Source organism: Capra hircus, chromosome 15 (assembly GCF_001704415.2).
Source record: "Capra hircus breed San Clemente chromosome 15, ASM170441v1, whole genome shotgun sequence".
NCBI classification, from domain to species: domain Eukaryota; kingdom Metazoa; phylum Chordata; class Mammalia; order Artiodactyla; family Bovidae; genus Capra; species Capra hircus.
Genome location: NC_030822.1, coordinates 14,271,557 through 14,286,538, shown reverse-complemented (window position 1 = coordinate 14,286,538; position 14,982 = coordinate 14,271,557).

Below are 14,982 nucleotides of genomic sequence, written 5' to 3'. Positions count from 1 at the left end.
GAGTCTATTTTACCTACCTCAGTTCCTTTTTATCATTTGAAAGTTATTTCCTTCACTTCCCACCCACTTTTATACATTTTAATCCTAACATATTTCTACAACATAGAAAAGACTAAATATATATTGGATGAAAAAGTGGAAGCTAGAAGAAATATGCTGCTTAAAAATATATATCTAGAAACAGAAATATACTGTGTGTGAACATTATTTTATTCATTCAATAAAACTTTCAGGTAATTAAAAGAATAAATAGCATATTTATGATATATTTGAAGGTCAAGGATGCTGTAAAACTGTGGCGCAGTGGTAAAGAATCCACCTGCCAATGCAGGAGGTACAAGAGACACAGGTTCAATCCCTGGATGGGGAAGATTTCCAGAGTAGAAAATGTCAACCCATTCCAGTAGAGGAGCCTGGCAGGCTACAGTCCACAGGGTCACAGAGTTAGACATGACTGAATGACAAGCATATCCAGAGAGTAACTTCCCATGAATGTTTATGGCAGCGTTGTTCATAACAGCCAATACATTTAAAACGACCCAGATGTCCATGAACTGCTGAATGGATAAACAAAAAGGAGTTTTGTTTAATGAAGTAATATTCAACAATTAAAAGGAAATAATTACTGATACATGTTACAACATGGATGAAGTGCAGGAGCATCATGCTAGATATAAGAAGCTAAATATGGAATGCTGCTAAGTCACTTCAGTCATGTCCAACTCTGTGTGACCCCATAGATGGCAGACCACCAGGGTCCCCCATCCCTGGGATTCTCCAGGCAAGAACACTGGAGTGGGTAGCCATTTCCTTCTCCAATGCATGAAAGTGAAAAGTGAAAGTGAAGTCACTCAGTCATGTCCGACCTTTGCAACCCCATGGACTGTAGCCTTCCAGGATCCTCCATCCATGGGATTTTCCAGGCAAGAGTACTGGAGTGGGGTGCCATTGCCTTCTCCAAAATATGGAATAACATGTATTATATGAGGCCATTTACAGGGAATGTCCAAAAGACAAATCATTACAGACAGTAATAGTTAAGTAGTTGCCTATGACTGCTTTGAGGGAATAGAAAATGATTGTACATGGACAAAGATTTATAGAGATTTTTTTTAAATTAGATAATGGTTCAGTTCAGTTCAGTTTAGTTGCTCAGTCATGTCCGACTCTTTGCGACCCCATGAAGCACAGGACGCCAGGCCTCCCTGTCCATCACCAACTCCTGGAGTTTACCCAAACTCTATCAAGTCAATGATGCCATCCAGCTATCTCATCCTCTATCATCCCCTTCTCCTCCTGCCCCCAATCCTTCCCAGCATCAGGGTCCTTTCCAACGAGTCAACTCTTTGCATGAGGTGGACAAAATATTAGTTTCAGCTTCAACATCAGTCCTTCCAGTGAACACCCAGGACTGATCTCCTTTAGGATGGATTGGTTGGATCTCCTTGCAGTCCAAGGGACTCTCAAGAGTCTTCTCCAACACCACAGTTCAAAAGCATCAATTCTTTGGCACTCAGCTTTCTTCACACTCCAACTCTCACATCCATACATGACTACTGGAAAAACCACAGCTTTGGCTAGATGGACCTTTGTTGGCAAAGTAATATCTCTGTTTTTGAATATGCTATCAAGTTTGGTCATAACTTTCCTTCCAAGAAGTAAGCATCTTTTAATTTCATGGTTGCAGTCACCATCCGCAGTGATTTTGGAGCCCCCAAAAATAAAGTCTGACACTGTTTCCACTGATTCCCCATCTATTTCCCATGAAGTGATGGGACCAGATGCCATAATCTTCATTTTCTGAATGTTGAGCTTTAAGCCAACTTTTTCACTCTCCTCTGTCACTTTCATCAAGAGGCTTTTTAGTTCCTCTTCACCTTCTGCCCGAAGGGTGGTGTTATCTGCATATCTGAGGTTACTGATATTTCTCCCGGCAATCTTGATTCCAGCTTGTGATTCTTCCAGCCCAGTATTTCTCCTGATGTTCTCTGCATATAAGTTAAATAAGCAGGGTGACAATATACAGCCTTGACGTACTCCTTTTCCTATTTGGAACCAGTCTATTGTTCCATGTCCAGTTCTAATTGTTGCTTCCTGACCTGAATACAAGTTTCTCAAGAGACAGGTCAGGTGGTCTGGTATTCCCATCTCTTTAAGAATTTTCCACAGTTTACTGTGATCCACACAGTCAAAGGCTTTGGCATAGTCAATAAAGCAGAAACAGATTTTCTGGATCTCTCTTGCTTTTTCCATGATCCAGCAGATGTTGGCAATTTGCCTCTGGTTGCTCTGCCTTTTTTAAAACCAGCTTGAACATCTTGGAAGTTAATGGTTCATGTATTGCTGAAACCTGGCTTGGAGAATTTTGAGCATTTCTTTACTAGCGTGTGAGATGAGTGCAATTGTGTGTTAGTTTAATGGTTATGGATGTACAAATCTGTAAATATGTGAAAATCATTGAATTGTAAATTTAAAGCACATGATTTTTATAATTTTAATTATGTTTCAATAAGCTTAAAAAGTAAAGAAAAAGAAATATAGTAAGGTAAGGTTGATCTGGAGGGTTGGCTGTAATTGTGTAATGTTCAGTGAGGTGTTCACGTTGGATCTCAGTAAGAAGATGTTTGATCAAAGACTTTATGGAAGTGATCCAAGTACAGAAGATATATAGGGGATATGGGTTCTAACCTGAAACAAAACCCTGTGAGCTATCTTTGAGGCAGGTGAGGGTGTGGTGTGTTGCACATCTAGCAAGGAAGCAAGTGTGACAGAAGCCGAATGAGGTGAGAAATTAAAATAAGGGCGGTAAAAGGTGGTGCACAGAATGAGTGGGATTCTGTAGGTCATTATAAGGAACCTGATCATCTTCAGTGAAATGGCAGAATATGGAAGATATTGAGCCTAGGCGGAAGATGCTTCACTGACATTTTAAGGTGATTTTCCTGGCTGCTCTGCAGACAGTTATTGCCAGAGGGCAAAGATGGACACAGGAGAAACAGCCAGATCAGGAAGAGGCTCTACACTAACCTGTTAAGAGAAACTAATGACTAGAACCAGGGAGTCAGGAGAGCACATGATTAGACATTAGACTTGGTCTGAACGTTTGTCTGTGTGCATGGTATTTTAATGCTGATGAAGAACTTTCCTTGCCTTTATAAAAATAGTGTTATCATCTTCTCTTCATCTATGGGGTTTACTAAATATTTTGCCAGTCTGCTCTAGATCTTCAGACATCCTAGGTGTCTATCATCAGGCAATTTTCTTATCCTGACTTTTTCTTGGTTCTATTAAGCAATGATGGCACACACTTATGGAGTTATTGAAGTGATGAAGAAATAAAATAGACATGAAAACATAAAGTTTTATCAACCTTGATAAAATGTAATTTATTTTTCCTATTAGACCAAACGAACAATGAATTAAGTTTTCAGGACTGTCCAAGGGGGAAAAAAATGAAGCAAGACTTTTAGGTGCTAAGTAATGATTATCTGAACTCTAGTATGAGTAAAGTGAAAATAATGTTTGATTTTCTGTTCAAAGAACTTTCCAAATGTATATCTTAAAATTATTTTAAATTTTAAAAAAGACATTTATTTCATCATTTTCTATGGAAAAATTCTAGAGAAAGATGAACAGTTTCATGTTTTAAAAAAATAAAATTACTTGATAGAATTCTTTGAAAAATAAAATGATTTTTAAACATTAAATGCAAACATTTTTAGTGAGCAGCACATTCTAGAGAGTGTATGAAAAAATTCCTCTTTGAATCATCCTCTTAATATAGTGAAAAAAAGGACTTTCCCCCCTTATCTGTGATTTGTATTATTCACACACAAATACCTCAGAATGAAATTACTCAATCATTTAGATTTTTAAGTACAAGATACTAACATCATATTCCATTTTATATCTAACAAATAGAGAAACAAAAAAGAACACAGAAAGAAAACCAGGGAGATATCAAATATTAGGGCTTCCCAGGTGGTAACAGTGGTAAAGAAGCCACTTGCCAATGCAAGAGACTTATAAGACACATGTTTTTTATCCCCAGGTTGGAAAGATCTCCTTGGAGGAGGGCATGGCAACAGGGTTCTCCAGTATTCTTGCCTGGAGAATCATTGGTAGAGGAGCCTAGCAGGCTACAGTCCATAGTGTCATAGAGTCGGACATGACTGAAGTGATAGCAGGCATGTATGCGATATATTAGTATTATCTTTGATTCCAATTATTCACTTTAATGTAACCACCTATTTTCCATGATCTACTGGTATTAAATGCCCAGTAAACATTGTTCTAATGAAATATTGAAGATAATTAAAATTTTAAATACAATTAAATCTGTGACTATATGTTTGAAGATTTGGCTTCAGTATAAAAAGCAAATCATGATTAACAACAGCATATCTTAATTTCAAAAATGAAAAAATAAAATCTTCCTGGTCAAAAAAATCTTTTTTATCTTATCATATATAAATTTATTTTCAGTTTATTTCAAAAGTACAGTATTATTTTAATGTAAGTATGGTCATTTTGTGATGGGACTTTTAAACTTAGAATTAAATTGAATCCAACATGCTAGCATGATATTTGATAGTCATATGAAGGACATAAGCATGAAAAAATAGCTCAAATTCATTTTCTAATTACACTGGGACCTTGTAATGCTGTATTTGATTTAATAAATGTAGTTACCTTAGTAGAAGTAGCAACTTTGAGATGAATCTGTTTATAGTGAATATTCAGTTCAGTTCAGTTCAGTCGCTCAGTCGTGTCCAGCTCTTTGCGACCCCATGAATCGCAGCACGCCAGGCCTCTCTGTCCATCACCATCTCCCGGAGTTCACTCAGACTCACATCCATCGAGTCAGTGATGCCACCCATCCATCTCATCCTCTGTCGTCCCCTTCTCCTCCTGCCCCCAATCCCTCCCAGCATCAGAGTCTTTTCCAATGCGTCAACTCTTCGCATGAGGTGGCCAAAGTACTGGAGTTTTACTCTCGATTAAATAGCATCATAAAATGAATTAATGAGTTTTTCAAAAAAATAAAGATGATTTCCCTGATTGTTACTTCATTATATAATGTGACTGGACATGCAATTTTGACTGTATAACCAGCTAAGTGAACAATGTATTAAGAAATGTGTGAATATAAACTTTTAAAGAGAAATCCATTGTTCTTTCCGAACTTGTGAAGGAACCTTAGCAACGGTAGTACTGTGTTCAGTCTTCTGTCGTCATTTTACAGTTAGGCAAAGTTATGAAAAAGTTTGATGGCAATATTTCCCCAAATAAGTTATAAAATCAATTAATCAGGAGCAAGAAGCCAGCTTAATAATCTAGTGACACAAAACAAAACAAAACAAACGAACGAACAAAAAAAAAAAAAGAAAAAAACCAGGGATCTCAGTTACCATCCCAGAAAACCAGTTCATATGGAAGTGTTTCATATGAAGCAATAAGGCACTGTGCACCCAAAACAGAGTAAAATATCTTGCTGAATTTCAAAATGTTTTATTAATTAGTCATTTAAAGAGCTGCATCAAATGTACCAAAATTTCAGTAAATTAACACAACAGAAACCTGTTTTTTTTCACTCACACAATCAAACAATATGGTCTGACCATTCTGTAGGAACTTCTGTGCACCTTGTTTTATTATTATTATTGTTTATGGAGGATAATTGCCTTAAAATATTGTGTTGGTTTCTGTTATACAGTAACATGAATGAACCATAGTTATACGAATGTTCCCTCTCTTTTGAACCTCCCTCTCACCTCCATCCCATCCCACCCCTCTCTACATTGTCACAGAAGACCAGATTTGAACTTCCGACATCATACATCAAATTCCAACTGTCTACATATTTTACGTAGGGTGATAGCTATGTTTCAGTGCCACTCTCCTAATTTCTTCCATCCTCTCCTTCCCCCACTCTGGGCACCTTATTTTAAGTGGTGATTCAGGGATCCTGCATCTTCCTTTCTCCTGGCTCCATTATCTCCTTGAGTTCTTGGAGTCCTTGATGGATTGTCTGCATTCAGCCAGCCAGTGGGAAAGGGAAAGCATAAAGGATCTCAGGAGTGTTTTAAGATGTCTGCTCACTAAAGAAGTGAGCATAAATCTCTTCTGCCCACCTCTCAGGGATGGCAGCTCTGTTATCAGGACCCTTGTAACTACAAGGAAGGCTAGGAAATTAGGTCTAGTTCTGTATTCAGTGCTAAATATTTGGTGAGCTTATCAGTGTCTCAACTGTGGGTTTTAAATTACTAGGGTGAAAAAAGAGGCAGTAAACAAGATGTGAATTAACAACTGTAGAAAATTAAAATAATCGAGAGAACTACTATTTTAATAATCATGCTCAAGTCCACAGTGTTGTATAGTAAGAATAACATAAGTGGGTTTATATACGAAATTCATTTCTGCTCTATGCATTTCTCATCTTTTGGAACTCTTCCATTAACTGCTAACTCTATAATCTTCTGAAATTGTAACTCTCCCTCCACATACTGTAAAGAAATATCCCAATAAGGACAACACTTTATCACTTAATTTCCTAGTATATTTCTGAGGACAGAAGGGTGCTTTCAGAAGACTTTATCAATGGAAGATATGGGGGTTCAAAACAGAGAAATAATCCTAGAGTTGGTGTATGCAGGGTATATTTTAATGTTTAATTTAAACTATTTGCCTTTCAGCCTAGATTCTCATTTCTTCTTTCAGTTTCATTATTTTTATTTCATATACCCTAAAGTTGTGTTATTAGATGTTTGCACATTTAGAATTACCATGTTGTTTGATTAGTTGATCTTTTTGTCATTGTGAAATATCCCTCTTTACTAATTAGAATCATTTTTATTCTGAACTCTACTTCAATATTAATATAGCCACTCCAGTTGTTCTTTTTTAAATTAATGTTTACTGGGTATGTTTTCCAACTTTTATCCAACATGGATATTTTTAATTAAAGTTTCTTGTATACAACATATATGTAGATATGTGTGTCATCATCATCAACACTCACTGTTTTAACCTTACCACTTTAAACCAAAGTTAATTTGTTTAATTATACAATATGCTGTATTTCTTTCTTCTTTTCTATTGTAATTGTTTTTCTTTAAAGGCTTTTTTTTAACCATTATTACATATATTTTCTCTCTTCTGGCTCTCCAAATAAATATATCTTAGTTGCATTGATATTTCTTCACAGTTCATTGATACTTGGTTTATTTTGTCACAGTCTTTGTACTTTGCTTTAAATAATTTCTATTGTTATGTGTTCAACTTCACTCACCTAGAGCCAGACATCCTGGAATGTGAAGTCAAATGGACCTTAGCAAAGCTAAGCAAAGCTGAGTGGAGGGGATGGAAATCCAGTTGAGATTTCAAATCCTAAAAGATGATGCTGTGAAAGTGCTGCATTCAATGTGCCAGCAAATCTAGAAAACTCAGCAGTGGCCACAGGACTGGAAAAGGTCAGTTTTCATTCCAATCCCAAAGAAAGGCAATGCAAAAGAATGCTCAAACTACCGCACAATTGCACTCATCTCACATGCTAGTAAAGTAATGCTCAAAATTCTCCAAGCCAGGCTTTAGCAATACATGAACCGTGAACTCCCTGATGTTCAAGCTGGTTTTAGGAAAGGCAGAGGAACCAGAGATCAAATTGCCAACATCTGCTGGATCATCAAAAAAGCAAGAGAGTTTCAGAAAAGCATCTATTCCTGCTTTATTGACTATGCCAAAGCCTTTGACTGTGTGGATCACAATAAACTGTGGAAAATTCTTAAAGAGATGGGAATACCAGACCACCTGACCTGTCTCTTGCGAAACCTATGTGCAGGTCAGGAAGCAATGGTTAGAACTGGACGTGGAACAACAGACTGGTTCCAAATAAGAAAAGGAGTACGTCAAGGCTGTATGTTGTCACCCTGCTTATTTAACTTATATGCAGAGTACATCATGAGATACGCTGGGCTGGAAGAAGCACAAGCTGGAATCAAGATTGCCGGGAGAAATATCAGTAACCTCAGATATGCAGATGACACCACCCTTATGCCAGAAAGAGAAGAACTAAAGAGCCTCTTGATGAAAATGAAAGAGGAGAGTGAAAAGTTGGCTTAAAGCTCAACATTCAGAAAACAAAGATCATGGCATCTGGTCCCATCACTTCATGGGAAATAGATGGGGAAACAATGGAAACAGTGAGAGACTTTAGTTTTGGGGCCTCCAAAATCACTACAGATGGTGACTGCAGCCATGAAATTAAAAGATGCTTGCTCCTTGGAAGAAAATCTTTGACCAACCTAGACAGCATATTAAAAAATAGAGACATTACTTTGCCAACAAAGGTCCATCTAGTCAAAACTATGGTGTTTCCAGTAGTCATGTATGGATGTGAGAGTTGAACTATAAAGAAAGCTGGGCACCAAAGGATTGATGCTTGAACTGCAGTATTGTAGAAGACTCTTGAGAGTCCCTTGGACCACAAGGTGATCCAATCAGTCTATCCTAAATGAAATCAACCCAGAATATTCATTGGAAGGACTGATGCTGAACCTGAAACTCCAATACTTTGGCCACCTGATGGGAAAACTCATTCACTAGAAAAGACCCTGATGCTGGGAAAGATTGAAGGTGGGAGGAGAAGGGGATGACAGAATGAGATGGTTGGATGGCATCACTGACTTGATGGACATGTTTTGAGTAGGCTCTGGGAGTTGGTGATGGACAGGGAGGCCTGGCGTGCTGCAGTCTACAGGGTAGCAAAGAGCTGGACACAACTGAGCGATTGAACTGAACCAAATCTTTTATTCTTTTTCTAATCAGTTGTTAATCTCAGTTATCATATTTTTTTATTTTAAATTTTGTATTTTTCATCTCTCAATATCCTGTTTTGGTCCATTTTAGTAAATTGCATTTAGTTCCTCCTAGTAATCAAATTTTCCTTAAGCATTGGAATGTGTTTGGTATGTATGATTTTATACTCCAGTTTTTTTCTAGTTTCTTATTGCTAGAGAAAACGTGAATGATCACAGAACATGTAAGTTCAGGAATTTATTCATCTTATACCTTTTCTGTGATTGTTATATCTTGGTTTTATTTATTTATTTATAATCCAGTTTATGTGCCCTCTGACACACATATGTGCTTTGATTTCCAATCCAAGACTCCAAGAAATAGTTTACCTGACTTATTCTCCACGGCCTACCTATGTCTCCTTATCTCAGTGAGACTGCTAATCTTTGTGGAGCTTTTGTATATGGTGCTGAAGCTGGGAAATGCTTCCAGGCAGTGCGTGTTGTTCAATAGCGAAGTTGTGTCTGACTCTGTGACCCCATGGCATGCATCACTCCAGGCTTCCATGTCCTTCACTATCTTGTGGAGTTTGTTCACACTCATGTCCATTGGGTCAATGATGCTATCCAACCATCTCATCCTTTTTCACCCCCTTCTCCTCCTGTTCTAAATCTTTCCCAGCATCAGGGTCTTTTCCAAAGAGTCGGCTCTTTGCATCAGGTGGCGAGAGTTTTGGAGCTTCAGCTTTAGCATCCGTCCTTCCTATGGATAATTTAGGATTGATTTCCTTTAGGATTGACTGATTTGACTCCTTGCAGTTCAAGGGACTCTCAAGAATTGTCTCCAGCACCACAATTCAAAAGCATCAGTTCTTCTGTGCTCAGCCTTCTTTACAGTCCAATTCTCACATTCATACATGACTACTGAAAAAACCATAGCTTTGACTATACAAACTTTCGTTGGCAAAGTGATGTCTCTGTTTTTTAATACACTGTCTAGGTTTATCATATAGCTTTCTTCCAAGGAGCAAGCTTCTTCATGGCTGCAGTCATCATCAGTGATTTTGGAAGCCTAGAAAATAAAATTTGTCACTCTTTCCCCTTTTCCTTCATCTATTTGCCATGAAGTGATGGGATCAGAAGCCATTATCTTCATTTTTTGAAAGTTAAGTTTTAAGCCAGCTTTTTCACTCTCCTTTTTCACCTTCATGAAGAGAATCTTTAGTTCCTCTTCGCTTTTGACCATTAGAATGGTATCATCTGCATATTTGAGGTTGTTGATATTTTCCCCTGTGATCTTGATTCCAGCTTGTGATTCATCCAGCCCAACAATTTGTATGATTTACTCTTCATATAAGTTAAATAAGCAGGGTGACAGTATACAGCCTTGACATATTCCTTTCCCAATATTGAACCATCTGGTAGAGGTGATGGAATTCCATGGAGCCATTTAAAACCCTAAATGATGATGTTGTTAAAGTGCTGTACCCAATATGCCATCAAATTTGGGAAATTCAGTAGTGGCCACAGGACTGGAAAAGGTCAGTTTATACTCTAATCCCAAAGAAGAACAATGCAAATGAATGTCAAACTGCTGTACAATTTTGCTCATTTCTCTTGCTAGAAAAATAATACTCAAAATCCTTCAAGCTAGGCTCAGCAGTAGGTGAGCCAAGAACTCCCAGATGTACAAGCTAAATTTAGAAAAGGCAGAAGAAACAGAGATCAAATAACGATCATCTGTTGGATCATAGAGAAAGCAAGGGAATTCCAGAAAATCATCTACTTCTTCGTTGACTATAAGAAAGCCTTCTACTGTGTGAATCACAACCAACTATGGAAAATTCTTAAACAGATGGGAATACCAGATAACCTTACCTATCCCCTGATAAACCTGTATGCTGGTCAAGAAGCAACAATTAGAACCAGACATAGAATAACAGACTGGTTCAAAATTTCCAATGGAGTACATCAAGGCTGTATACTGTCATCCTGCTTTTTAAATTTATATGCAGACTACATCACCCAGGAGGTAAACTAGGGAAAAGGCTCACCTTGTTCCTTTTCTTTCCCTCAGGTATTATTTTCCCACTGTGTCTATTATCTAATGTCCAAAACAATTGTTTCACAAACTTTGTCCATTTTCTATTTGTTAAAGCTGGAGGGCACTTATCCTTACAGATAATCTTTTGTGAGTGGAAATGGAAACCTCCTCATTTTATTTTAAATGACCACAGTTGGTAGAATGAAATTGATATACACTTTACTAATATGTTGCTAATTCACATAGCACCTATCCTATGTATTTACTAAAATAATATACAATAATACATTTAAATGGTAAGATAGATATAAAATGAAACAAAACACTCTGAATTAATTGTCAAATATTCTTTGTTCTAACCTTATTTCTACTACTAAATATTGGCTAGATTTTTGTTTAACTATACACCAGGAGGAAATATGCACACAACGTAAAATCTTTGAGTTGAGTTTATTCAGTGTATTGCTGAGGACTGTAGACCAGGAGACAGCCTCCCAGGTAGCTCCGAGGAACTGATCTGAAGGGAGAGCAAAGGAACCAGTACGTGTATGAATTTTAGCTAGGAAATGTGTGCAGACAAAGCCTAGGTGAATGGTCACTTCTATACAAGAGGAACAGATATCTCAGTTAATGACTAGAACTTTCTTATGTCTGGTAAGATGCAAAAATCTGGGGTCATTGAAATTCGCCCTTAATTATGTGTGTTAACTATCTAGGGCTCATATATCCAAAGTACAAAATGCATCATCCTGAATTCCTTTCAGGGTGAACTTGTAGGTCAGGGACTGCAGTGGATAGAACGGGAATAGTGGACATTTGTGGTTTATAACACCAGATAGTTTGGTTCCTTCCTGAAGTCGCCCTGTCTGAGAAAAGATTATAAAGTTTGACTCAAGAGAACTCAAAAGCAGTCATGAAATGATACAGCAGGGGAATATGGACAGGGATGTTGTGTGCTATTTCTGGATAAGAGTGTTAAGAGTAGCATGTGTCTATTATGCATTTTTCCTTCTCCATGTAGAAGTTGCTCTGTTAGAGTGGAATCTCAGGAAAAGATGATGTGGAATCTCAGCTAACTCAGATGTGTATGTAACTCAAAATAGGAATACATGTTAGTTATTTTAAGCACTCACATTTTGTGATCATTAGTTACTGCACCACAATCTAGCCTCTTATCTGATAGATAGTGCAAATTTAATCAACCTAATAAATTCTTTCACCCAGATTCATGAATTGTAAATTTAAAACACCATCTACAATATACCACATAAAGTATTATTGTGATAACTTAGTTTATGTACCAGTTCAAGAACAATTGCTAAGTATGGATATTGCATAAATGTGAAGAACTCACCCTCACCCCTAATTAGTTCTTAATTTTAGTATTTTAATCTATGCTATTAACTTTATGAAAATATGTTTAATTTAAAAAATCTTGTAGCTTAATGGACTATAATTTCCACTTAGCAAGTGCCTTAAATTTTTAAAACAATCTTTTCTTTGAAAAATTTCCTGAATACCTATCAGTATTCAATTATATAATACACTGAGTAATTAGGTATCCATTATACACTTTTTATTTATCTATTTTATTTATTGAAAATTTCTGTGCCTCTTCAAAAACTGTAAGCTTTGTTTTTAAAAAGATTGTTTTGTTATTTGATGTTTTAGTTTCTGACTATAAAGATTGTCAAGCTTACATTGCAAAATAAATTTAAATTTAATTATTCCCTTAAAAGATATAAAATTTAGTTCATCTTAACTCTCCCACACATTTTGTAACATGTACAAACCATTTTCTTTCCCTTTTAAAAAATACTTTTTCTCATATATTTAATCCCAGTTGCTCTTTTGAGGGATGGTCCTTCTTTATTACTATATTCCAAACAGTCATGTTCTCTAACTATAATAAGAAGATTCCCTAAAGAAATATAAACCACTAACATGACTTTCTGATAAGAAAGATAAATGAAAAATGTTGGTAAGATGCTTATTTCATCATCCCATTTCCTTATTTTGATCTCTAATATCTTTTGTCATCAAATCACACATACGTCAGTTTTGACTTACTCTTGTAACTTTAGAGAAAGAGATTTTCCACTCCGTTCACATCCATTCAAGGGTTATTTAGGCATTCTGTGTGTTCTATCTAATCACACTTTTTGAAATCAAAGGGACTTGTGTTGAAACTGTGCTATGAACAGAACATAAGAAAAACATATTTTAAGCTAGGTTCTTAGAGTTAATAACTCACACAGCTTCTTAAGTAGACATACTATGAAATATCTTAAAGATTCTCCAGACAGGAGGTACAGCATGCAGTATTTTCTGGAATATTTCCACCATGGTATTATAATATTTACAGAAAATTTCGCAGAATGTCATTCCCTGGATCTTCTGCTACAAACAAAAGACTATACCAATGACTTGGCATTTCTAAAAGAAGACAGTACTTGTTTACTATTGAACAAAAAAGGTCCTTTCTCACCTTGAGAGAAACATCCTCTTTAACAGAGGTTGTTACTTCAGGGATAATGTGTGATTGAACTTGACATTTGAAGAACAGTAATTTTTATATAATATTCTCTGTCTGAATTCTAAGAATTGCTCAAAAGCTGTATCACTGCAACTTGCCCTGCATTAAACTAATTATTTTCTCTACTTTTTGTCTTACGATGAAAAAGAAATACCCCATTAGTTTCAAGAAGTGTTCACCTGCAATAGCAATATTTACCTCATTTCACAGTAAAGAGTCATGTTTCCTTAAATCTCTATTTAAAAACCTGTCATCATAAGGAAATCTATCTTTTCAATGACCAAATGTCGTTTTCTTTCTGCATGCCAAGCTGACATTCAGAGTTTTTGTTTTATTATTCACATCAGATAAACAAAAATCCCATCAGTTTATAACTTCTGCCTAAAATATCTCTGGCTTATCCAGCAATTGAGATAAATGAGTTTCATTCTCTGTCTTCTGAGCCTGGTGGGTGGACATTTACATTGTTTTTCCTTTCAGATGCAATTCATTATAGAGGCACACCCAAGTCAGAACAATGATAAAAAGTTTTTCAGACTTTTTCTTTTATTTTTTCTTTAGTTTACCTTATAAGCCAATGTAATAATACTGGTTTCAACTTTGGGGAATTGGAGGTGTCTGATATAAAATATTTATTTGTTCTCATCTTGCATTTGACAAAGCCAACATTTAATGGCTTTCTGTAAAGTGAGTGTAACATTAAAGCCCATGTGTATTTCTGAAATTCACTTTTATTCTGATTTTGTTGGGTGTTTCCTAGATTGTCTGCAGCAATAATAAATACCAAGTTTGCTTTTTAGTCACACCAGAGCCTTCTCCACTTTCCTGAAGTTGCTTTGCATTTTCCCTCAAATCAAAGAACCAGCAAAGGAATGCTACACTTCCACAACAGAAAGTCTAAGGTCTAGCTCATATTAGGTTACATTATTTTGACTTTTTTCCACTTCCAACAATCCCTTCTGTACTTTGACTAAAAAAAAAAAAAGGAAAAGGTAGAGGAGACTGATTCTTAAACTAGACACAAGGTAGCTAGTGAATATTTTAGAAAAAAAAAATAGTGATCACTTATTCTTTTCTCACTTCATGTTTTAGTGTTGTCTTTTCCAGAATGGGGCTTCCCTTGTGACTCAGCTGGTAAACAATCCACCTGCAATGCACAAGACCTGGGTGTGATACCTGGGTTGGGAAGACCCTCTGGAGAAGGGAAAAGCTATCCACTCCAGTATTCTGCCCTGGAGAATTCAGATTCACAGATGACACCACACTTATGGCAGAAAGCAAAGAAGAACTGAAGAGCCTATTGATGAAAGTGAAAGAGAAGAGTGAAAAAGTTGGCTTGTAACTCAACATTCAGAAAATTAAAATCATGCCATCTGGTCCCATCACTTCATGGCAAATTGGTGGGGAAACAATGAAAATAGTGACCGACTTTATTTTCTCAGGCTCCAAAATCACTGCAGATGATGACTGCAGCCATGAAATTAAAAGACACTTACTCCTTGGAAGAAAAGGTACTACCAACCTAAACAGCATATTAAAAAGCAGAGATATTACTTTGCCAACAAAGGTCCGTCTAGGCAAGGCTATGGTTTTTCCAGTGGTCATGT